The 27,038-nt window shown below is 41.0% G+C and overlaps 1 protein-coding gene across 1 annotated transcript in view; it reads right to left on the bottom strand.

The window, feature by feature from the left end:
- Positions 1–27,038, bottom strand: part of DOK7 (docking protein 7) — a 949,191-nt gene that overhangs the window by 333,992 nt on the left and 588,161 nt on the right. The gene's annotated exons all lie outside the window — the stretch shown is intronic.

The following is a 27,038-nucleotide window of genomic DNA, read 5'->3' as shown; positions in this document are numbered from 1 at the left end:
ACTCTTGTGGCAAGAGAGGGGACTGCTAGTGGAAAGCTTATTGTGTGTTTACCTGATTGGCCTGTAGGCATACCTACTTTAAAACTTACTTTTTTCTGCTTGTATATAAGCCTTGCATTTGCGTGAGTCTTGACTCTGGTATTCAGAGCTGCTCATCATTTGGCGACAACGCCAGGGAGTTTGAGAGATTTTGCTTGCATCTGAAGCCATCCTTGGCAAGAAAAATGAAATTAAGTATTATTTTGCACTTGTATTGCTTCTTTTCATTGCATTCTCAAAGATTTCTGTGTTATTCCTTGTTTTTTTCCTGAACTTGCTTAGAGTTTTAAGTTACAGTTTTCCATTGCTGTAAGTGCTGTTCTGTTTATTGTGTGCATACCTGATTGACCTGTGGGTATACTTCCTTTAAAACTTACTTTTTTCTGCTTGTCTATAAGCCTCACATTTTCCCTAAGCTGCTCCTTATGCAGCAAAGGGTAGTGGTATCCTGTATCACTAGAAGTTGTACTTTTCCCTATAAAAACTACCTCTGATATTTTCCATAGTCCCACGCATCTCAAGCAGCAACTAGTTTGTGCACTGAGCAGCACTGCCACATTTAGTTAGCTGTAGATTACAAAGGTATGGCATCTAAGTCCAAGGAAGCCATTGTTCCACTGTATTCGGCATTCATCAGACCCATATCTTTAGTATGTACCTTACCAGGCATATCCAACAACTTGAACGTCCACAGAGGCTCCATTCTAAAAGAATACACGACATACGTAAAATGTCCTATGCAGACTGCCTCAAGGCCCTATCCCTGTATTCTGTCTCCTACAGGTTTTGAGGGGAGATCTATGCATGGCATACAGGGCATTGTCAGACCCTACTCTGATGGACCTCCTGCATATTCACAAAACAAACAGTACCAGAATTACCTGTTCTAAAGACTTAAACCTTGCTTGTGATATAAAAAGGGCCTGCTGGAGAGATAGATATGTATCCCAAAGTCTACCCCATCTGTGGAACTGGCTCCCCATCCATGTGAAGCAAAGTTTCTTCCTAACCCAATTTAAGTGCAACTTGGGCAATTGGATGGGAAACCGGAAATTTGTCCTTGGTTTGGTACCTATGTCTCTAATGGTGGCAGGTAACCTGTAAATGTTTCATCTCCAAGGCCAATGCTTACACTTATCAAGGGTATCAGAACTTATAAGAGATTTGGGATGCATGGCTAGGCTAAAAAAGGCCCTTGTGCTTGTTAGCCTAGTAAACACCTATGAACCTGTTACAGCACTCAGAACTATCACTGCTCAATGAGCAACTGGTTTGGGCACGGGCAACATCACCATATAGGACAGCTGAAGATTATACTATGTAAGCACCCATCCGTCATCCCATTGCAAATACCCCACATTCTATTCCCTTGTAAAACACATATTAAGGACCTGTAAACATGGAGAGTCACTCTCCTGTTATCTCTGCATCTAGCTTGGTGGACATGGGCATCCTGAGGCAATGTAGCAATTGCCTCATTTTCACTGACAACCAATTTAATTCTAAAATGAGTACAGTATGCGAGAGATGTACTTACACAATGTCACTGGAGACAAGACTCTCACATACAGACAGACTCAAAAAATGCCAAACAGGTTGTCAGTCTCACACGCACACACACACACACACACACACGCACACACACACACACACACACACACACACACACACACACACACACACACACACACACACACACACACACACACACACACACACACACACACACACACCATTCACTGGACTTACTAAGGACCAGACACATAGCCCCACATATGGGGAGGTGCTCACATGTAGCTAACATAAACCTCAAAAGCCTCCCAGATGCATTCCTCAGACACTACTCATGCACACAAACAAGACACCTCCCATCACAGCACATAAAACTACATCTCATAGTGTCTCATCTACTAAGCTTGTAAGACATAACTCCACACAGGTCTCCTTTCCATTATCAAAATTACACTTATCCGAAATATAAAGCCACAAGATGACAAAGCTGAAAATCTACTTTAATAAACAGTCAGATCCCCAGAAGTTTACTTCGGGAAAAGAACCAGTTGCCCAACATGGGGAAATTTGCCCTCTTCCCCACTACAGTGCGATCTCAGAATTGATATATTTAGTAGCGGGGAGGGCACAGCCTCCCACGTGGGGGGGGGGGTGAAGGCCCCCACTGGGTGGGTTTGATATGCTTCAGTTTGTTTATTTTGTAGTGTTGGCCAACTGGTTCCTTCCTTAAGTAAAATTCCACTGATCTGACTGTTCATTAAAGTAGGTTTTCGGTGTAGTTGTCTCATGGTTTTAAATTTCATAGAAGTATAATTTCAATAATATAAAGTAGACCCCACCCCACAACACAATATTTTGGTCATATCAGACTCCATTGTGAGATACACTGATGTCCCTCTCACCATACTGGATAAGGAGAAGGTTACAGTTAGTTACGTTTCCAGAGCCAGAATTCATCAGATCATGCAAGCACTCAGGTCAATAAACCCCGGGTACCAGTATGACTCAGTCATAATCCATGTGGATGTAAATGACCTGAGATGTATATCCCTGAACTATATGAATAGAGATATGATTGAGCTCTCAGAATATGTAAATAGCATTGAACAGCATTCTACCGTCTCCAATGATGATGCCACAATACCAACAGAAAATTATCGACTTTAATAATTTACTTAGCTACTGGTGTCATTTCAAAGGGGTCCAATATTTGTCAGCCTGGGAGAACATGATTGATAGACCACTCTGCTTTGCCATGGATGGCCTTCACCTCTTGCCACTAGGCTTTCGAATATTGGCCAAAACATTAACAACCCCTTTAGCACCTTTTTTTAGGCATTACCAAACAGACCATCCTTTCAACATAGCAAAATCTACCTAGGTAAAGCTAAAGGTATTACTGTTCAGTGTTAAGAGTCTCAGCAAGAAACTACACTCTGTGGAAGCACTTCTCACCCTGGAAAATACTGACATCTGTGCAGTTATTGAGACATGGTTCAAAGCCATGGACAGCACCCCAGCAGTGCAAAGCTATAATGTCTTTCACACATTCCAACCACCCCACTGCACACAAAAGAACAAAAGGTGGAGGTGTATCTATGTACATAAATGATAAGCACACCTCAATCTAGTTAAACAATATGACATGCTTGAATTACGCCATGTCCAACTAACCATAAGACAAAACCCTTATCTTATCCTTCTTAGCTACAGGTCCCCCAACATGAACCAAAAAAAACATATCTCATACCCAAATTTACTAGAATCACTCACCATTCAGCCCAATACCATACCCGTAGTTGATTTCGCCTACCTCTACCATACTTGTGGGTGATTTCAACTACCTCTGCATTAACTGGGAAGCATACATGACAAATAACATGCTGGCTCAAAGATTTATAGACTTTGTCAATGCAAATGCCCTGGAGCAGCTTGTCTGCACTCCTACTAGGGGTACAAATATCCTAGACTTGGCATTCACAAATATGGGAAAGCTTTGCTGCCCCCCTCACCAAGTGTAATGTCCTCACTGGGTAGATCAGATCACAAAGCGGTCTCCCTTGAAATAAATAGAAAACTAGAACCCTAAACTAACCACAAAACCTTTAAGCACTTTTCTAAGACAAACTGCCTCCAATGAATTGACAGTATAGCTAATTTCCAAGCTCCCCCAAATCCAGAACACACAGAAGCCTATGTAAAGATGTACACAAAAGCCTTGTATGACAATATAAGCAACAGCATAGAAACATCAGTACCAGACCAAAACAAGCCTAGGACAAACAGCAAAAACAAGCCACAGTGGTGGACCCCTGATATAAATGGGTTGTACAACAAAAGAAAGAAAATCTTATCTACAAGTAAGAGAGAATGTACACAACAGAGCAAACCCCCCCTCAATAGTCTAACAAGCAGATGAAAAACTCCCTCAATAGTCTAACAAGCAAATCAGGGGACTAGTCAGTTCTTGAAAAGCAAAATTTGAGGCAAAAACTGCCTCTCAAGCTAAAGATAATCATGAGGCATTTTTCAGTTGTGTCTCTGTAAGCTTAAGGGCAACACCCAACAATGGCATCACTTATACCCAGCCAGAAGATACAGCACATCTGCTGTCCAATAAAATCAGCAGAAATGTCACCTCCCAATCACATCTGGTTACTCCCTCCAAGAAATACCCTCTACCATTCCTCTACCAGTCATCACAAAATAACAGGTCACCATTGCACTGTCTAAAGCTAAAAACATGGCTTTGATGGGTCCTGACAATATTGCAGGATGCCTCTTAAATAACTTGAAACAGGGCCTAATAGGCCCACTGGGATCTCTATTTAACCACAGCCTCCAGACATGCTTTGTCCTTGCAGAGTGGAGGACAGCAACATTCATCCCGCTGCATAAAATGGGGACCATCAACACACCCAGGATATTACGGACCCATAACTTTATCTAGTCTTATATGCAAAGCCATGGAAATAATAATCATGGACCTGATAAATAATGACACAGGAAACCTCCAAACACTGTGCCCAAACCAGTTTGGCTTTGTTAAGGGCAGGTTATGCCTGCTGAATCTGATGGACTACTTTGAGAAAGTCACTGGGGCCGTAGGTGAGGGAAAAACAGGATCTGCTGCCTACCTTGACCTGGCTAAGGCATTTGACACAATTCCCCACTCTGGTATTATAGATAAACTCACAAAGCTGGGTATAAACCCCTATGTCACCAGATGTATAGCCAAATGGCTCATGGACAGGATGCATGTTGCTAGAGTGGGAGAATCCAGATCCAGCAAGAGGCTAGTTGCTAGTGATGTAACATAGAACTCAGTGTTGGGACTGCTCCTCTTTGGAATATACTTCTCTAAAGTCAAGGCTAATGCAGAAGGCCTTTGGCTGACTACGTTTGCGATGACTGCAAGTTGCAGGAAATCACTGAATCCCCCAATGATGTAGATATCCTTCAGAAGGTTCTAATTCAGACAAATGATTGGTGCCAGAGACACGGCCTAAAACTAAATGCAAAACAATGCATAATCATACACCTTGGGAAGTCAAATACCCTCGCAAATTACAATTTTAATGGGAGTGGACTCAGAGGTGAGACATAGCTAGTAGCCTGAATTTTGACTGCCATGCATCCACAGTGATGAGGAAGTCCTTCTATGTGGCACAGCTTGTAAGTAAAGGCATGTCATCTAGATCCAAAGAAGTTCATAGGTTCATAGGTTGATACTAGGCTATCTGCCCTAGGGCATTTATAAGCCTAGCCAGAGTGTGTTTGGCTTTCGCCACCCTTTTAGATTAGTTGACTGTGCCTCTGTATAGTAGGTCATAGAAGATAGCCCTTTTGAGGTTAGTTTACTGTGCCTCTGTCTAGTAGGGACACAGAAGAGATCCCGGGGTAAACCTACGATCTCCCATTCACTCGTCAAGATTACTCTTGAAGTCATTGAGGGACTCTGCCTAACATGGATTGGGATTTTGTTCCAGAGTGAGGGGAGCCTCTGGGATATGAATCTGTCCCTCCAGCATGTCCTATTTATTTCTGTGCTGAGGTTTAAGTCCCTGGAGCGTGTAGCTCTAAGGGATTTGGATTTCCTGAGGTGGAGCATGTCCATTAATTCTGGGTTGGACATGGCTTTATATGTCAGGCACAGATCGCCTCTGAGTAGGTGGTAAGCAACTGAGTAGAGTTGGAGTTTCTTTAGCCTAACTGCGTAGGGCATCTGTTTGAGTCCCTTGATCCTCTTGGTGAGGTACTTTTGGGGTCTTTCCAGTTGCTGCAGGTGTCAGGTAAGGTACATGCCAAATGGGGCATTGTATTCAATTATGGGCCTAATGAGTGATGAGTAGAGGGGCACAATGACCTCTCTTGATCTAGATGTGAAACCCTTTTGTGATAAGGTGGGCTATATAGAAGGTATTTCTAACCACTTTGGCAATATGATTGTCAAAGGAGAGATTGCTATCTACTTGGGTCCCCAAATCCCTAATTACTTCTTCCGTACTTAATGGATTACCACCTATGTGGTAATTTGTGGGCACTTTGTTTTTCCCAAAGGGGATGACTATGCACTTTTTGGCATTTAGCTTTAGGCCATGGCTCTGGCACCAGTTATCCGTCTCTGTGAGACCCTTTTGGAGGATGCTTGTCTCAGTCAGCGAGTCGATTATGGCACCCAGTTTGCAGTCATCTGCGAACTTGGTGAGCCATAGTCCTCCCATGTTAGCCTGTACCCCAGAGAAATATATACCGACCAAGAGAGGTCCCAGGACTGAGCCTTGTGGGACACGACTTGTAACTGGTTTAGAGTCTGACATGGCACCTGCAATTCTGACCATGTGGGTTCTATCCCTGAGCCAGTTTGCAACCCATCTTGTGACATAGGGGTTGATATTTAAGCTGGTGGGCTTATTTATGATGCCTGAGTGGGGTATTGTGTTGAAGGCTTTTGCGAGGTCCAGGTAGGTTGTGTGGACTACCTTCCCTTCATCTATGGCCTTGGTGACTGTTTCAAAGAAGTTGACCAGGTTCAAGAGGCAAGATCTGCCCTTAACAAAGCCGAATTGGGTAGGATCCAGTGTTTGGAGGTTCCCAATGTCTTTGTTTATGAGTTTCATGATGATACGCTCCATAGCTTTGCAGACCAGGCTAGTCAGGCTTATAGGGCGATAGTTTCTGGGGTCCGTTGTGGCACCACCTTTGTGGAGTGGGACCACTGTTGCTGTACGCCATTCCTTGGATACATATCCTGTAGTAAGGCTGAGATTGAACAGTGACTTTATGTGAGGGTTCAGTTCTTTTTGGAGTTCATGTAAGACGCAGCCAGGGACACCGTCCGGTCCCATTGATGCCGTGTTTTTTGCTTTGGAGAGGGCAGCTCTCACCTGTGCATCTGTGATGTCAGGGAGGCTACACTCTGTTGGGATAGACATTTGCTCTTTTGGGGGGGGGGGGGGAAGGGGGGAGAAGTTTGCACTGAACCTGTCTGCCAGGATGTTGGCAATGTCTGTGAGTTCAGTGTATTTTTTGTCATTTTGAACTAACTCAGAGCATATCTGGGAGTTGCCGCCCAGGTTCCTGACATAACTAAAGAAGACCTTGTGATTATCTTTAGCATCTTGTGCAATTTTTCTTTCGAAGCTGGCCTTAGATGATTTTATGAGGGATCGTAGTTTCTTGCTAGTACTGATCAGAGATGCCTTCCCTTTTTGGGATATTGCTCTATCATGTAGTAGCTTCCTCCTTCTGTTGTATAGCTTATTTATGGCTGGGGTCCACCAGACAGGTCTCCTGCCTTTGGAGGAATGAGTCTTGGTTTTATTTGGGATAGCACGATCCATGCATTCCTGTAGGTGTCCATAGAAAGCGTTTGTAAAGGATTCTGCGGTTTGGGCCGTATTTTCCACTGGCCCGGCGGCTTTGAAGGATTCCACCTCGGTTTTGAGAAGTGTGAAGTTTGTTTTTGAGAAGTTCTTCACCGTGGTTTCCTTGGCTGGGGGTGGGGATGGGATATGGATGTCCAGTGAGATTAATTTATGGTCAGATCTTACCAATGAGGGGTATACCTCTGGTATGGAACATGTTGGTGATGATCAGGTCCAATATGTTTTCCCCTCTTGTGGGAGTGGTGACCAGTTGTTCCATAGCATTTGAGTTTATAAATTCTAGGAACCGTTGGGTGAGGGTGTTGGGGCTTGAGTAGTGCTCCCAGTCTATGTTTGGGTAGTTGAAGTCACCCAATATAATGGTGTTTGGAGAGACCTTCATATTCTCCAGTGTTCTCAGGAAAGCCGAGTGGGGTTCCTGAGTTTGGGAGGGTGGTCTGTAGCAGGCTACAAACTGAAAGGCAGTTTTGCCCACTGTTAGTTGCACATGGATGGTCTCCGATGCTTCATGCAGTGCCACTAACCTGGAGGTGTGGGTATCTTTGATGAATATGGATACTCCCCCTCCTTTTGTGGTTCGGTCCAAGTTTTGGGGCCGAAAAGCATGGTATGAGGTATAATCTGGTAGTACTGGGGTGCTCTCGGGAGCCTTGAACCAGATTTCTGTTACTGCACAGATATCGATATTCTCCATACTGAGGAGAGCCTCGAGTGTGTGCATCTTGAGGTTTAGACTTCTGGCATTGAGCAGCATTACCCTTAGTTTCTTTTTCTTTGTGTTGTCTATGGAGGTGGGTTTGTCTTTTGAGCCTTGCCTAAAAAAGGCACTATGGGGGTGGCAAGAGCCTTAGCCAGTATTTGAAAGGCCAGGGGTGACAGGTGCAAGCTGTCCCTAGCGAAGCAACGTGGCTTGTCGAGCATGTCATCCCAGGCTGACAGATACTGGATCCCCTTTGAATGACACCAATACTTTAGCCAATTGTTAAAATTGATCATTTTGTCTTTATACTGTGGCATCATTCTTGGTGAGGGTAAGATGCTACTCAAGGTCAGGGTCATACCGGCCTGGGCTACATGATCAGAGAGCTCCTCTATGTCTCTTTTCATGTAGTCCAGGGAGGTACGTCTCAGGTCATTCACACCAGCATGGACAATGACGGAGTCATATTTGTACTTGCTTTGGAGTGACCTGAGTGCTTGTGTTATGTGGCGGATCCTGGCACCTGACAGGCAGCTTACAGTGACCTTCTCCTTGTTCAGCCTGGTGAGTGGGACGTCAGTGTGTCTGACAATAGAGTCACCTATTACAAGTGTATTAGGTGTGTTGTTTAGCCTTAAGGGCTGTGACTGTGTGGCACACTGACTTTGTGAACTATGTGATACGTGGGTATTGTTGTGGGGTAGCGGTTGCTTGGATGTCTGCTTTGGAGGTCTCTGCTGCTTGGGCAGATTTTTATTTAGAGCCTCCGAGTATGTTTTTGTGTGTTTATGTGTTTGGTTTTCTGTTGCGATAGGTCTATGTGAGACTGGATTTGTGGTGTGTGTGGTTACCTTCTCCTCCTGACTGACTGTGCCAGTATTGGGTTGAGAGAGCTCAGCCTCCAGTTTGGCTATATAGTTGCATCTCTCACATATATTTGAGCTTGTTGGGAAGAGGAGAGGGTGGTCTGTGTACATAAGGCAGTTGTAACATTGCCTCAAGATTCCCAGATTCACCAGCTGGACTGGAGAGTAAACCCGAAACTGACTTTTGGGCATGCCAGAATAGTATAAGGAACTACTTTTTGACTGATCAAAAAGGACCAATAGGGAGCCAAGTACTTAAAGGGAGTATAAGAGGGTGTAGTGCTTTAGTTTATTAGTGCTTACTTATAAGATCACTTATACGAGCAACTGCAGGGCTTTAGAATGAAAATAGAGTGCTTACTTTGAGATTTAGAACAGTTCTACGGGAAAAAGTGAAGAGCAGACTTTGTGGAGCCGGGAATAATTTAAACCCGTTTAAGCGGCGCTGCCCGATGCTGCGCTATGCGCAAAATCATGCAAAACTGCACAAATGCGGGTTCTAAAGCAGGGAAACTGAAAGAGATAGGAATTGACCCAGAGCGGCCAATAAGCTACTAGTTTCAGGGCTGAGACCACTACTCCAGGGACAGATAGGCTTCTCAAAGCTCCCCACTCTCACTGGTGAACAGAGAAGCTTCCTCCTATCCAAGTAAGGATATGGGCAACACAGGAAACTATACCACAGTCTGGAATTCAGCAAAAACCTGAAATCTGGACTAATCTAGTTCAGCAAAGGTGGTAAAAGAGAATTTTTTTCTTTTTTTAGGAAACAGCAGAAAAACACACAGAAAACATTGTAAATGCTATAAACAGGCTAGCGCACTTTAGTCTGTAGCCTACAACAGTTATACAATACAAAAACGACAAATTGATATAAAACAAGTGCAAAAACTGTAAAAAGCAGAAGGCAAATGCAATTTAAACCTTTTGAAGCACAGATCAGTTAGAAATTCGCTTTTTAGGCATTATTCAGTTAGAATTTCGCTTTTTATAGTCCCTCTATACTAGGCCCTCATCAGTCCAATAATTGAATACAATGCACCTTTTGGCATGTACTTGACCAGGAACTTGCAACAACTGGAGCGGCCTCAGAGGTTCCTTATAAAAAATAGAGGGTGTAGACAACATGTCTTATGTTGAGTGACTAAAGTCCTTATCCCTTTACTCTGTCTCCTACTGAGTATTAAGGGATGAGCTATTCCTAACCTTTAAAGGACTCTCAAATCCAGCCCTGATGGAACTGTTGTACATTTGCAAGACAAACTGAATGACAGCCACTGATCTAAAGATCTAAACCTGGTCTGTAACATGAACACAGCAAGCTGGAGAGACAGATACGTGTCTCAGAGATTGCCTTTTCTTTGTAACAGGCTTCCAATTCATATAAAACAGAGCCCTTCCCTGATCCTTTTCAAATGCAGTTTGGATCAATGGATGGGGAATTATAAATTCACTCCTGGGGTGGCACCCATGTCCCTTATGGACAGGGGCAGTTTGTAAAATACTCAAAGGCATAGGCACAAACTTAAGCCTTCCTCTAGTCCTTTGGAACCAAAAATCAGTTAAAATTCTGGTAATAATGGCTAGGCTTGTAATGGCTCTTGAGCCACTACCTAATAGTCTCCTAGGAACATATGAACCTATGTCTCTTACTGATTTTTTAAAAGATATCCATAGAACTAGATGGCATTGAAGGGCGCCCGCAAGCAGGTGCAAGGGGGTGCACTTGCACCCCCCTGGAACTGGCTGGCTGAGAAATTAATTTTATTTTAATTTAAAAAAAAAAAAAAACAAAAAACAAAAAAAAAAACTTTTTTTTGTTTTTTTTTAAGGGCATTCCTCTTTAAGAACGCCCTTTGCATCTCGTTCAGTCGCACAGACGCAACAGGTGTTTACGACCTGTTTTTGTCTTCTGTGTCAATTTATGTCTTCATCTTTCGCGCGCCTACCGGGAATTTGAATTCCAGAGGACGTTTTGACTGCGGATGCGCCAGACGAATATAGAAGTGAGAGGGAGGTGTGTGCCACAACCCCTCAAGTTTTCCTACCAGCCTCCAGTGTACCCCTACATCAAATACTTAAGTCAAGGCATGCTCTTTTTACTGGCTTACCTCTGCCAAGTTTAGCTGTAAGTAACCTAGTCATAAAACCTGATCCAGTTTGACTGCCAACTCCTTCTGTCTATAAGCTCATGTTTCATAGTACAGTCGCGCGCGACACACACACACACACACACACACACACACACACACACACACACACACACACAGATATATGTGTGTGTGTGTGTGTGTGTGTGTGTGTGTGTGTGCGCGCGCACGTGACATTACTCCATATAATGAAACATTCAGAATCTCAAACATGTTTAACACCAGCAGAAGCTGTCGAGACTTTGGATCTAATAAGACAGGAAGGATAAAACAGTGCAAGTAGTTTTATTTACAGAAGATTGGAAGCAGGAATGTGTCTACAACAAGAGAATAAGGTTTATAAGAAAGGTTACAGGCAGCAATTCAGTGTACATGAAATCCCAGTTAATGAGTAAGCTATTAAGTGGTGTTAATCAGGAGTAGTTAGTTGGTCCTGTGTGGAGCTAGTTTGACATACTGCTTTAATTGCTGTAGAATTATTATTATTATTATTATTATTATCATCATTATTATATATATATTTTGTGAGAAGCATTTGAAGTGCTTGGTGAGTTTATGCAGAGTACTAAAATAGTCTTGTTTATTTTAGTGTTCAGAGTTAGGCTGAGTGCATTACCAAGCTATTGAGCGAAATTATGTCTTTTTTCCTTTTGGCTTCTTATGGAATATGGAGAGGGACCCAATTTTTAGATGTATATTTGAATGCTTTAGAATTTTTGTAGTTTATGTGATCTCTACATTAGATTCTGTTTATACTGTCTCTAATAAAGCCTTCCTTGAAAAAATAAAAACACTCCGTGATTTACCCAGTGCAGTTAAGTACTGCATTACATAAAGACTACTTAATCTCCCCATAGTCCATTCATTGCTGTCTTTGTATCATGTCATGGAATCCTTGCTAATGTGTTCGTCCAACAAATCAAACACTCCAGTGCAACTATTTGAAAATGATTCATTTTCCAATGTATACTGGTAACAAAGATGGGTGAAATAAGGCTTCATTTCTGTGGTTTATTACCATTTCACTGTGTTCTGACTTTCTTAGCAGAACTGGTTCATTTAACTTTAAACTACAGGCCATGTACCTAGCCATTAGGAACCATGGGATCGCTGTGTATGTGAGACAACCGTTAGCTATTTTGGGCTTTTGCTCCTTTCCTTGCTGTTATGTGATCCTGCTATTTGCATGTATATATTAGAGGAGTGCAGATTGCTTAACAGTATGTGTTGTGGGTGCAGTGGGTGAGTCTGCCCCTACAAAAACAGTTTTTATGTGTGCAAGTAGGTTTAAGTATAAAGTGCTCTAAATTATTTTGGAAGGTATTCTTTTTTTTTGTAAGCAACTGTGTGTCTATCATACATTGTGGAATGAAATTATTTATACAAAGTATATGGGATATCCACTGGTATTTTCTCAGTTTTACTTGCATCTTGATGTAGAGGGCTGTAGGTTCTACTCCCACCACATGTAGATTTGTATTTTAAGGGGGTGGAGTGCTGCAGTCCTGAGCATGTCCTCCTTTGGATGAGATGCCTAGTAACTATGAACTTATGTGTTTCCGCTTGCCACTTATTCCTATTGCAATATACAAGCTTAGCATTTTTTTTAAATGTAACATAGGCAATTTATTGTTTAAGGGCAGTAGGCACTGATTTTGTAGATGAAACACTGAAATATAAAGCTGTTTTCTAGCAACAACCTCTCCATTAGTTTCAGATCTCTTTAATGAGAAATTATTCAGATGACTTTTACTTCTGCAGAGATTGTGCATATTGACTGATATTGGTAGATTGTAATGATAGACGTTTAAGTGGCCTTTTATGGTTAAAATGTTCTGAATTGGGCAATTTGTCATTATTGGTTCATATGTTTTGTTTCATTGCTTAATGGAAAAAATATTCAAAACTATAAAACACTCTAAGTGGTGCTGTATTAACAAGGGATATAATTCAGTTATTATATATTATAATTAATACAGTCAGGAAGGTGAATCAAAGCAGTTATGCATGGTTCTGAAATGTGTGCAAGGGGCCTATGATTTGAAAACAGTCCAAATGTAAACTTAACCTGCCACTGGCCAGATGCATTTTCTTTGAATGTGGGTTTAAATGCTGTTTCAGTGCATGCGAGTTTCAAAGGTAGAGAAGTTTTAATGCTAAGTCTGTTTTCATTGTAAGACTAGTGCTTTGTTTAAGTTTAGCAAATGTCTATCAGTGTTTGTGCTATAAAATAGGAGGTTACTAAGCTATTGGCCCTGAGGCCCCAAAATTTGAAATAAAAGTTGAAAATTGAAACCAATTATCTGTAATCATTGTAGAAGTAATGCATAAAACAATATGCACACAGAGAGTTTTGAACAGTGTTTATGGCAACTGGGGAAAAATAGCCAAGCAATGGGATACTGGAATGGCTGCGTGTGTGTGTTGGGGGGGGGTGAAGGGGGTGGGGTTGGGGCGGTACTCCGGGTTTGCACCCCCCTGCAAAAAATCCTGCGGGCTCCCTTGATTGCATTAAATCTAAAGTTTAGTTCAAAAAGGGAAAAGTAGCATGCAGAGAAACTTGAGAACCATGGCAACCGGTCTCAAATGTTTCTGATTCCACCTAAACTCTGCTCCTTGTGATTCCACAATGTATGACCTCGTCTCTGGGCAAATATTCTTCACAACACCAATCCGATCATAACCTCTGGACGTTTGCATCCTTACCACTTCTCCTTCTCTTAATGGATTGAGCAGTTTGCTGGTTTTATCATAGTAAGACTTCTGGTTAGGCATTTCTTCAACAGATTGGCTTTCTCTGACCTGTTGTTCTTGACACATGGAACCAGAAATTGACTACTGATTGGTAATGTGGTTCTGGTGTGTCTCAGTAGAAGTCTCTGAGCAGGTGAAACAAGATGTTTATCACCAGGAACATTTATGAGATTCAAGAGATTCAGGAAAACATTACTATTATCTTGTTTTGTCTTCTCTAGTAACTGTTTTCAACTTTGAACTGCGTGTTCTGCAAGACCACTTGACTGCTGATACTCAGGGCTACTCGTGATATGAGTAAAGTCTCATTCTTCAGCATAAATTTTGAACTGTTGGCTTTTAAACTGTGTGTCATTGTCAGAAATAACTTTGTGCGGACTACCATGTACTGCAAAATGATGCTTTATCTTAGTAATGACAGTACTGGATGCTAGATTAGGAAGTAGGTCAATCTTGAACCAATTTGAGTAAGAGTCTACTAACAACAAATAATGTTGAACATTCCACTCAAAGATGTCAGTGGCTACTGTTGACCAAGGTGTTTCAACAAAGTATTAGTTTAAGGGTGTGCACACTTATGCAACCAGCTTATGGTACGTTTTTTTTTTATTTTTTATATTTTTTCCCCTAACAGATTTGTTTGTTTTTCAATTCAATTGTACAGGTTATAGGTCACATTAAAGGTGGGAAAAGTTTTGAAATGATTTATTTTGGTCTAATTTTTTTATATCACAAAAATCTGGCATTTTAACAGGGGTGTGTAAACTTTTTATATCCACTGTACACACACATTGATCTACACTTTATGTTGTGTGTTTACAGTACATAACAAAACACCTACTGTATATTAGGTTAATAGGTTTATAGATTAGAACTAGGCTAACTGCCCTTGTGAGTCATTTTAAGCCTAGCCAATTATCCCTTGTGAGACTCAAACCCTGCACCTTGTGTTTATAAGGGAAAAACACCTTAACCATTAGGCCACCCTCATTAATGCATAAGCAATAGTAACTCCTTTGGAGTATAACATCAAGTAAGTAAATGTGTGTAACTAAGATTGTCTACTCACATTTTACATCCACAGTTAAATAAAAATGTTCATGTTAGTCACATCCTACCACTTCACCTGTAAAATAACAGTAAATGTTCATGATTATGGTGGACCCTCTCTGTTTGCCATACCTTCCTATCAGTAAAGAAAACCTCATATCTATGCTCAGACCCCCCCCAATCACTCTTGAAATGCCATATGCTGATGTTCATATCATTCATTTGCACATCAATGTGCACTGATAAGAGGACAAAATGGACAGTATTATTAACTGAGCCCTTGCTTCATACCATTGCAATACAGAGGCTATAGTTCTCTTAAGGGATACTATCTGTGATCACCATTTTATCTTTCTCATCAGCCACAAACTAAAGCTACACCCAACCGAAGGTATATAAGAGGGATCCAAAGATACGCGCAAAGAAAGAAGTAAACCCTACCATTCAGTCCATCAGCTAATTGATACTTGTCAGCCTTTGATCTACTGATGAGGGCTTAGCTAAAACAGGCCATGGCATTCTGGATGACTTAAATCGACACCTCAAGTTATGGATGTCTTAAATCTTACAAAGCATAATGATCCCCAGGGGTGGAATTTGGGCCCAATGTAGGCAGATCAAGACAGCCACTATTTTTCATCAATATACAACCATTGACAATCAATGTTAAATGGTTTGTAAACAAAACAAGGGCATTTACTTTTCCCCCTTGCAAGGGTAGTTATATGTCATTTACAAATTTCTAGAAAGATAGTAATCAGTTGCTATATCCAGTTAAGCTGTCTACCCCTTTCCCCTCTCCTAATGCATCTGATATGCAAGTTGCTAAAGCAAATTGAAAGAAACAACAATAAAATGGGGGCCACAAAGTTAATAGACAGTTGAGTACTGAGGCATCATAGAAGAAAAATATAGGTCTTATTTTGAACTCAAACATCAGAAGCCAGCTTGAAAAAAACAAGACTTTTAAGGACTATATAAACCTTTTAGCACTGAGGGCTCTCCCAGGCAGCAAGTTCCAAAGATGTGGCCCTTCAAAAGTAAAGGAATTCCAGCATAGTTTTAGAAAACACTGATTAGTCAACACTGGTCTTGCATCTGTCTTCAGTCACATTCATAAAGATCACTGGTAAAGGGCAGAGATGAGGCAAGGCATACCTGCTTTCTTTCTCCACTCATCCAAGACTTTTGATACTATTAGTAAAACATAACTCATTGCAAAGCTACCCATGTTATGAATAAATGGCAAAGCATCTAATTGCCTCTTCGCCAATCGACATAGTTGTAAATACTAAGTACAATTATTACCAGCCGATTCCAGCGAGGTTATTACCATCAATGGAGCACCTCAGAGATTATTTCTGGGCCCATTGCTCTTTAGTCTATATCTATCCATCCATAATCCCTTTTTCCCACTTTTGCACATATTTCAGCTTCTTATCATAACAATGTCCTGAATAAGCTATAATCCAATATAATGATGACACAGCATTCCTATACAGAGACAAGACCTGTGTTTATAGTGCAGGCCAAGACTTAAGGTGGCTTCCCTAACCTTGAACATTGGCTTAGGTGCTATTGCCACCTATAGATTCAAATCCTCTTTAACTTTTAAATTGTCTGCTATTAAGATGTCTTGTTAATTTGTTTGGCACCATATATGTCTTCCATTTTCTCCACTTACAACCTGCCGATTGCTGTTCCCTCTCTTTGAATTGTAGCTTTGGGATTGCAGAAGTATGGTCTGTTATAATTCTTTTATTTCTACATCCTATATTAATTCAGTTGATAGCCCCCTACCTAGAAATTGGTCCACATGACTGACTTATATCAAACAGTTCATAGAGAAGGTGCATGCTTTTTTATTCCTATGTGCCTTCCTCCACATATCTCTCTGGTAACCATCCTGCATTGTCCACAATGTCCACAACAAGCTCTCATATTCTGGCTATACTCCTTTTTTTCCAAACAGCTTATCTTTTCAGGGTCCACAGTGAGAATAAAGTTATGTCCTCATGAATTCATTTTCCGACCGTGCCTTGATACCCTCCCCTTTCTCAAAGAAGCTTCTATGCAGTTTTCCATGCTCTCTTTTAGGCCCACACAAACAACTTAGTTTCAATCTTCTGCTTCTAACTCTACTTATCTGTATCAGCCAGCTAGCATCTTTATTCTTTCCAAATTCTCCGTGATCACCTACATTTCCCTCCTACACAAGACTGTGACAACTATTTTGTCTCTGTCCAGCTTTTGGTAACTGAACAGATCTGATAAATCAAAATTAAACAACTCATTATCATTAAGAAAGAAAAACATTTTTGGTTATTTCCTCAGGAAGAAAAATAAAATTTATTGCAGAAACTGGCACACTGTAGCCTGCTATTGTGAGTTATTAGTGGGCTTGCTTAATAGCATCTCAGATTTTCTGATTAGTGTCACTGTGAGTGGCACAGTGGTGCAGTGGTTAGCCTTATAGGTTCATAGGTTCATAGGTTCATACTAGGCTATCTGCCCTAGGGCATTTATAAGCCTAGCCAGAATGTGTTTGGCTTTCGCCACCCATTTTAAATTAATTTTGCTATGCCCTTTTTCGAGGTTAGTATACTGTGCCTCTGTCTAACAGTGACACAGAAGTGATACCCGGGGTAAACCTACAATCTCCCATCCACTCATCAAGATTCCTCTTGAAGAGATTCAATGAGGGACTCTGCCTAATCTGGACTGGGATTTTATTCCAGAGTGAAGGGAGCCTCTGGGTTATGAATCTGTCCCTCCAGCATGCCCTATTTATTTCAGTGCTGAGGTTCAAGTCTCTCGAGCGTGTAGCTCGATAGGATTTGGATTTTCTGAGGTGCAGCATGTCCATTAATTCCGGGTTGGACATGGCTTTATACGTCACCTCACAGCAAGATGTTATCTGTTTCGATTCTCGTCTGGGTGCCTTTTGTGTGGAGTATGCATGTCCTCCCTGCTTTTGCAAGGGTTTCCTCCAAGTGCTCTGGTTTCCTCCCACATTCCAAAGACATGCATCTGGACTGTTTCTCCCCAGGCTTCCTCTGAAATAGGCTCTGTCCCAGTTGGACTTTCCCGATAAACAAATCTTAAATAAATAAAATGTAGTATTAAAATATCTCCTTTTTACTGAAATGCCCATATTATCTTCTTCTTCATTTGAATAGGATGGAAACACCATCCAGTGTTCCATGTCAGAAATCAAACTGATTCCCTTCTCCTTTCCATTCATACTTCAATGACTCATACATATTTACTAAATGAAAATTCTCCAACAGCACTCCTGTCCCAAGCTCCAAAGCATCCCTACCTGACCTGGACTCACAGTCTTTTAGATTAATATGTATTTTGGTACCTCCTCCCTCTTTAGGATCTATGAGCAAAGAAGTTTCTGGAAACTGTGATTCATGACTCTCTTATCCAGGTTGTACATTCATTAAGTTATATCTCCCCTTTCTGTTTCCTTCCTTCCACCATCAATACCAGTAGGCCCATTGGAAGACACCATTTACAGTCTCTACTAAATCTGAAAAAAAAGGGGTAGTTACACCTTCTCTTGGGGTGAATAAACCACTCAACCCCTTCTCATTGTTTATCTGAACATGTGGTCTATCTTGCTAGCTGTGTAGCATGTGAAGTATTTTATGTTGGCAAGACAGACAGAAAGTTTAGGGACAGGATACAGGAGCATCTCTATCAGATTAGGATTAGATCTACCGTTAGTGCCCTTTCTAAACATGTTTTAGGAACAGATGACACCCATGCGTTTGGGTTTAGAGCTATTGAGCTAGTGTCTGCTAACTCTAGAGGTGGGTACATTAGGAATCGGACTGAAACACAGGAAGCTAGGTGGATCATCAGACTTAGGACAGACTAGTACCCAGGTCTTAACGACAAGATACCCCTCAAGCCCTTTCTAAAGTCTAGAGGGCTTAGATAGAAATTCTTGAGTGGGTTTATAGTATATAAATCCTCTAATGTACATGCTTAGGTACATGTGCATATTTATGAGATTTTTTAGATATATTATGTTTGCATGTAGATAGAGGGACTTGTTTATATTATTATGCATTTATATTGTCATGCATTTTTATTATACATTTTTATCTGCATATTTTATGCAGTTATGTTATAACATGTTTTATATATGTATGTATATATATATATATATATATATATATATATATATATATATATATAGGTTCATATGTTCATAGGTTCATACTAGGCTATCTGCCCTAGGGCATTTATAAGCCTAGCCAGAGTATGTTTGGCTTTCGCCACCCATTTTAAATTAATTTTGCTATGCCCTTTTTCGAGGTTAGTATACTGTGCCTCTGTCTAACAGTGACACAGAAGTGATACCCTGGGTAAACCTACGATCTCCCATCCACTCATCAAGATTCTTCTTGAAGAGAGTCAGTGAGGGACTCTGCCTAACCTGGACTGGGATTTTATTCCAGAGTGAAGGGAGCCTCTGGGTTATGAATCTGTCCCTCCAGCATGTCCTATTTATTTCAGTGCTGAGGTTCAAGTCTCTCGAGCGTGTAGCTCGATGGGATTTGAATTTTTTGAGGTGCAGCATGTCCCTTAATTCCGGGTTGGACATGGCTTTATACGTCAGGCACAGGTCGCCTCTGAGCAGGCGGTATGCGACTGAGTAGAGCTGGAGTTTCTTTAACTGGGCAGCATATGGCATCTGTTTGAGCCCTTTGATCCTCTTGGTGAGGTACTTTTGGGGTCTTTCCAGTTGCTGCAGGTGTTTGGTAAGGTACATCACAAAAGGGGCATTGTACTCGATTATGGTCCTGATGAGGGATGAGTAAAGAGGCACGATGACCTCCCCTAATCTAAATGTGAATCCCTTCATGATTAGGTGGGCTATATAAAATGTTTTTCTAACCACTTTGGCCACGTGGTTGTCAAATGAGAGATTGCTATCAACTTGGGTCCCCAGGTCCCTAATTACTTCTTCTGCACTTAATGGATTACCACCTATGTGGTAATTTGTGGGCACTTTGTTTTTGCCAAAGGGGATGACTATACACTTTTTGGCGTTTAGCTTGAGGCCATGGCTCTGGTACCAGTTGTCTGTTTCTATGAGGCCCTTTTGGAGGATGCTTGTGTCGGCTGGAGAGTCGATTATGGCGCCCAGTTTGCAGTCATCTGTGAACTTGGTCAGCCACAGTCCTTCTGTGTTGGCCTGTACCTCCGAGAAATATATACCAAACAAGAGAGGTCCCAGGACTGAGCCTTGTGGGACACCACTTGTAACTGGTTTGAAGTCTGACATGGCTCCAGCAATTCTAACCATGTGGGTTCTGTCCTTGAGCCAGTTTGCAACCCATCTAGTGACATAGGGGTTTATATTTAAGCTGGTGAGCTTATCTATAATGCCCGAGTGGGGTATTGTATCGAAGGCTTTTGCGAGGTCCAGGTAGGCTGTGTGGACCACCTTCCCTTCACAATGGCCTTGGTGACTGTTTCAAAGAAGTCGACCAGGTTTAAGAGGCAGGATCTGCCCTTAACAAAGCCGAACTGGGTAGGATCCAGTGTCTGTAGGTCCCCAATATCTTTATTTATGAGGTCCATGATGATCCTTTCCATAGCTTTGCAGACCAAGCTAGTCAGGCTTATGGGGCGATAGTTTCCAGGGTCCATTGAGGCACCACCTTTGTGGAGAGGGACCACTGTTGCTGTACGCCACTCTTTGGGTACATATCCTGTAGTAAGGCTGAGACTGAACAGTAGTTTTATGTTTGGGTTTAGCTCTTCGATATAAATATATATACTGCGGTGGTGGTGCTGCGGTAGCGTTGTGCTGCGGTAGCATTGTCACCTCATAGCAAGACGTTGTCCCGTTCGATTCTCAGCTAGAGCGTCTTCTGTGTGGAGGCATACGTGAATGGGGCGTACCTTCATTGACGGTTGTGCATCAGGGCTGGTAACCCGGTACGTAAAAATCCACTATCAATCATTAGCGGACCAGAGTTCCGCTGTGGCAACCCCTAACCGGGAAAAGCCGAAAGACACAAACAATATATATATATATATATATATATATAATATAGATATAGATATAGATATATGTGTGTATGTATGTATGTCTTTTTTATATATATGTCTTTCTCTATTTGTATGTTTGTTTTCATTGTGAGGGATGTCTGTCACTTTAAGTAATCCTGGTTGGTTCTGGTTTTGCGCCTTTTTTTTTTTCTTTTAAAAGCAAATAGTTTTTTAAGTGAATATCTATGGTCTAATGAAGCCCTGTCAGGTGAAAGCACTTACCACTGTTTTTACATGAATTTGAATAAAACGGTTATTGTGGACTGAATCGTGTTAACTTTCATTGGATGACTGAACTTTAACAGCCTTGTTTCGCTCTGGTACCTGTGGCTTTTGATTACTTTTATTCCTGGACTGTGTGGGGGTGTACAGAGCGTTTACTCTCTGTGAGGTGATATTATCTGGTTCTATCAGAATCAACTTTCTTAGTACCTAAGCATTCAAGGGTCATATTTTACATTTACCTTTAAGCTGTTCCTTCCTGAAATGGAAATGCTGGGGCAGGATCTTTTATCTGCAACTGGTGCATTTTTAAATGTTTTGCTTTTCATATAAAATAAGAAAAAGTTACTACAGCACTGGCAAAAACTGCAAAAATGTAAAAAAAACATTGTTAACAGTGAAACTTATTTTCTAACTACAAGCTATAAAAATATAATATTCAACATTAAACTAAAACAAGCATTTTTAAACTGGCAGGGTTACACCTGACAAGAAAATGCTGTAATACGTAGAAAAATCAGTAATTTGTTCCTTAAGGTAGACAAGACCAGTCGCCCAAGATATTGTAAATAAATTAGACACATCTGATCCAAATGTAGCTCAGTAGATGGTAAAGGAGGTTGCAGATCAAGGAAATGTTGAACAAATGCAAAGTTCAAAACATTTGCATACAACTCTCCAAGAGAAAAGCAAAGTATCTTGCAGTTGTTTTTCCTTGATTTATAGCTAACTTGGGACAAAAGAGATCTGCAAGGGAAGCTAACTGGCACAGCAATGTGAATGAAGGGAAAGGCCCGGTAGCCTAAACCTTTAAATGACAAACTGATTGAAAGCCTAACATTTCAGTGTTTCTGGTTAACAAAGATGGACCTCCTCATTCTAGAGTGATGAACATGTTATTTTATAGTAAATCGTTCTACCTTACTCAACTAAAATGTACCAAATGCATATCACCTAGATTTAAAGAAATTGTTGTTTGCCTCTCTTCTTCCTTTATCAGGCCAATAATACAATTTCGTGTGCCTTGTATTTTCTCACATTTGGTTTATATTTTTGCATTCATCTCTAGGCAGCTGCTGTCCGGCCTGCTGACTCTCTGCAATGTGACAGTTAATTGACTGGTGATAGATGATAACGAGTTGAAGTTCTGACAAACGTTCATCTTCCATCCATGGTTGAACGCCTCATTCTCATATTCTCTTCACTTTTTATTCCCACCTGTTGTATGGCCCTGCTATGCCACTATCTCTCAGTATCCTAACAGGAGAAAAGGATACACTGATATCTTACACTTACACGTTCTATAAATATACTTAGTGTCATTTTCCACTCTACAAAGCATAATTAGCACCATTAAAATTCCATCCCATTTTATTCCATCACAGCCATCAGCAACCTTCTTCTTTTCCTGTCTGCCACGCCTTATTTGAAGGGCCAGATAACACCCATAGTAAATCATCACCTTTGATATTTCAATCAACCTGGTAATGTATTTTAGCCCCTCTATTGAAATGGCGTCACTCAAATTGCCGAGTGCTGTCAAACTGAAGAAAAAAGACCAAAAACACTGGAGAAGCCTCCCACATCCTGAACTTATGTATACCAATACCTTACATATCACCATGACATCTCGACAGTTTTTTCGGCCATTCAGTCTCCATATTTCAGGACGCAGTTTAGCAGGTCCTGACATTTCAAATGGTTACTTATATTTCTTTCCTAGTTTCTTTTGTCCACTATGCTTAGGTTCATAGTTTCATAGATTAGTACTAAGCTAGCTGCCCTTCCGAGCCATTTTAAGCCTAGCCAATTATTCCTTGTGAGACCCAAACCTTGCACCTTGTGTTTGTAAGGCAAACACCTCAACCATTAGGCCACCCTCCCAACTACTAACATTCATATTCCATTCCTGAAAACCGTGTTATATCTTTAGTCATTTTTATCCAGCCTTTGCTTTCTTCCTCTTAATCAGACTTAGTAGGCAATATGTATGCACAAATGTATGTAAGTATATATGTATGTATGTATGTATGTATGTATGTATGTATATATGTACGTATGCCTGTATTTATGTATGCATTTATGTATATATGCATGTATGTACTTAACATTTGCAAACTTGGATAGTCCAACTGAGCAAACTAGTCCCTTTTCAGTGGAGTCCATAGACATGTATACTGTTAATACAACAGCTATAGATGTACTTATATCTGAATGTAGTGAAATCGTATATAAAATGTATATATGATTTTAGTGCCTAAATTAAAGACAGATGTGAACAAATTAAATCAAATATGGAGTTAACAACCTTATCCAAATAAAGTAATAGGAGTACAATTGCAGGTGTATACAAGAGAGGAATGCAAAGAGTAGATGTAAATAGGCAGTTGTGCAGGAGTATTTGTCAGCAGAGACATAAATGAAGAAATGTGCTGCACTAGCAGTTTATAGACACTGCTATGCTGTGGGTAAATGTAATCTGATAGGTGTTGCTGTTTAGGACTGTAATATACTAGGTTGTTCTAGGTCAGCGCTAGGTTCTTGCTAAATGTTGCTTTGACTTTTGTTTTAATATCAGAGGGGATTGTGTTCCATTTGTTAGGTATAATAACATAGTAAAGTGAGTCTCCATAGCTTATATGTGATTTTTGGTGAATGCTAGATTTTAGTGCAGTGACCATAAGGGTCATGCCGTCATAAATCTTTGTACAACATTTATTATTGATGGGCAGATTTGTTTTATTTAGTATAGAATGTGTTTGGTTTAGTCGGGATAGAAGTAGTGTGTGTTGACATCGTAACAGTCAATTTCCTGTGGTGTTTGACAGTGCTGGGTCTTGTGTAGAGCAGTAGCTAGAGGGAGCTGTCTCAGCACTCCAGGACTACTTTGAAAGCACAGACTGCAACATCTTCAAGGAGGTGGCTACAATGGACCAGAAAATTAACCTGGATGAGTACACAGAGTCCGTCATGGCCTATATATCAAAGTGTGTGGATGATGTGACAGTCAACAAGAGCATCATCACACAAGCAAATCAGAAACCGTGGCTCACAAGTGGAGTGTACAAGCTGTTGAAGGCACGCAGTGCTGCCTTAAAGTCTAAAGACAAAGATGCCCATAGACAAGCCATAATTATGCTAAGTAGAGGAATAAGAGAGGCTAAGCAGGCCTATGGACAGAAAATTCAGGGTCACTTCTCAGACCTGACAGACTCCAGGCATTTGTGGCAAGGTATACAATCTATATCAGACTACAGGCCCCTTCCTTCTCAATGTGATGATAGCAAGGAGTTTCTCAATGAGCTCAACACCTACTTCAGCAGGTTAAGGAAGGGAAACAATACAGCAGCAATGAAACTGCCCACCAACTAAGAAGATGAAGTGCTTTGCCTTCACCCAGCAGGTGTTCAAAGGGTGCTGCGACAGGTAAACCCAAGAAAGGCAGCTATCCTGAAAATATTCTTGGGTGGGGGCTCAGGGAGTGTGTGTACCAATTAACTACTGCTCTCACCAACATATTCAGCATCTCTCTGCATCAAGCCACAGTACCCAAGTGCTTCAAGAATACAACCATTATACCACTGCCCAAGAAGTCACCACCCTCAAGCCTGAGTGACTACCGCCCCGTAGTTCTCACCTCCACTGTAATGAAGTGCTTTGACAGATTGGTCAAAGACTACTTAACATCAAGTTTTCCTGAACATTGTTCCTACTCAAATTTGCTTATAGATTCAGTCACTCTACGGCAGATGCCATCTCACTAGCACTTCACTTATCCTTGGTGTACCTGGAGAACAAAAACTGCTATGTCCTCATGTTATTTATTGACTTCAGCTCAGCCTTCAACAAGGTCATCCCCCAACATCTGATGGAGAAACTGGTCCATCTGGGTGTTAACACTCCTTTATACAACTGTGCAACTGGATTCTGGACTTTCTTATTGACAGACCACAAAAGGTATGCGTAGGCAACAACATCTCGATGAGCATCACACTGAACACTGGAATACGTCAAGGATGTGTCCTGAGTCCCCTCCTCTTCACCATGCTGACACATGACTGCATTGCTAGGTTCAACACAAACCACATTATTAAGTTTGCAGATGATACTACAGTGGTGGGTTTCATCAGCAATGGTGATGAAAAAGCCTACAGAGAGGAGGTGAACCAACTGATTGGCTGGTGTGACAACAACAACCTGGCTCTCAATGTGAATAAAACAAAGGAGATAATCGTAGGCTTCAGGAACAGATACAAGGCTCATTCTCCACTCACAATCAAAGGAGAAACAGTAGAAAGAGTGAAGAACACCAAGTTCCTGGGGGTGCATATTGCTGAAGACCTGTCTTGGTCAATAAACACTAATCACATTGTCAAGAAGGTACAACACTTTCTAAGAAGGTTGAGGAGAGCAAAACTACCACCTTCAGTTCTCACACCCTTCTACAGGGGTACCATTGAAAGCATCCTGACCAGTGATCTTTCGGTGTGATATGGAAACTGCACTGTTCCAGATTGCAAATCTTTCCAGAGGGTGGTGAAAGTGGTGGAGAGCATCATCAGGTCCATGCTCCCATCTATTCAGGACTTGCACTCTGCTGAGTGCCTCAGCAGAGTCATGAAAATAGTCAAAGACTGCACTCACCCTGTCCATGGTCTGTTCTCGTGTTTATCTTAAGGCAGGAGATACCATAGGTTACATTGCAAAACCACCAGATTTAATAGAATCTGTTTTCCACAATCCCTCAGACTTCTGAACTCCAGTAATATACACCATGCTAGTCATAGAGGTCTGGAGTTACAGTGCTTAAGTAATTCACAGACATATGCAATAACTCTATGAAAATACAATCTTATACCTTATGTGCAATATTAACCATACCAAGTTAACATTCTGGGCAATATGCCAAGTTAGCATTCAGTGCAATTTGAAATCTGTCTGATTTTGATCTATTCAATATATTATCTGTGCAATAGTTTGGGTACTGACAAAGACATGTAAGTGGAATAGTCTTGGTGCATGTCATTGTACTTGTTACTGCACTGCATAAATGTCTTACTGTTGTTATTGTTGGATTAGCATTAATATATGTTATTGCTGTATTAATATCAGTATATGCTGTATGCACATTGAGTTTGAAGTAACACAATTTTGTTCAGTTGCGCTGTTGTGTGGTCTGAAAGACAATAAAGTTGACTTTGACTTTGACCTGACAAATCTGGTGATAATATTATGGCAATGGTAGCATTCTGACCTGGATGTTTGTGAAATCTGTGGATTTGTGAAAACTGGAGAAACATATGGAAAGGATGGTAGTAAGTACAGTTGTACAAAACTTAAGACTTTTTGTGGCATTAAATATTTAAGTTTGTATAGCACACAAAGTTTTTAATTGTTTTTATTAATAGTATAGCCTACATGTTTGTCAAAATGTCAGTTGCCTTCAGTGGTGAGACCTAACAGTTTTGTGCGGTCTGTTGTTTCTGTACTGACATTACTGAGTGATTTGATGCTGAAATCATCTGCTTGAATTTATTTACATTTAGTTGGAGTTGTGAGATGAGCAGCCGTTGTTGAAGCACATGGAATGTTTGCTGTGATTTATTTTTTAAATGAATCTAAAGAGTTTGCAGAATTGACTAATGTGGAGCCACCTGTGCATTGTGCCAACACGGGTGCTGCTTTATGCACATCACTGATTAATACATTAAATGATAAGTGGCCCAGTATGGATCCTTGTGGGACACTCACTATGACTGAAAGTTGAGATGATGTAACA

The sequence above is a fragment of the Protopterus annectens genome, chromosome 5.part0 (assembly GCF_019279795.1).
Source record: "Protopterus annectens isolate FY-2018-M chromosome 5.part0, PAN1.0, whole genome shotgun sequence".
Lineage (NCBI taxonomy): Eukaryota > Metazoa > Chordata > Ceratodontiformes > Protopteridae > Protopterus > Protopterus annectens.
Note: the sequence above shows the minus strand (reverse complement) of the source record. Positions and strands in the feature narration are given on the sequence as shown.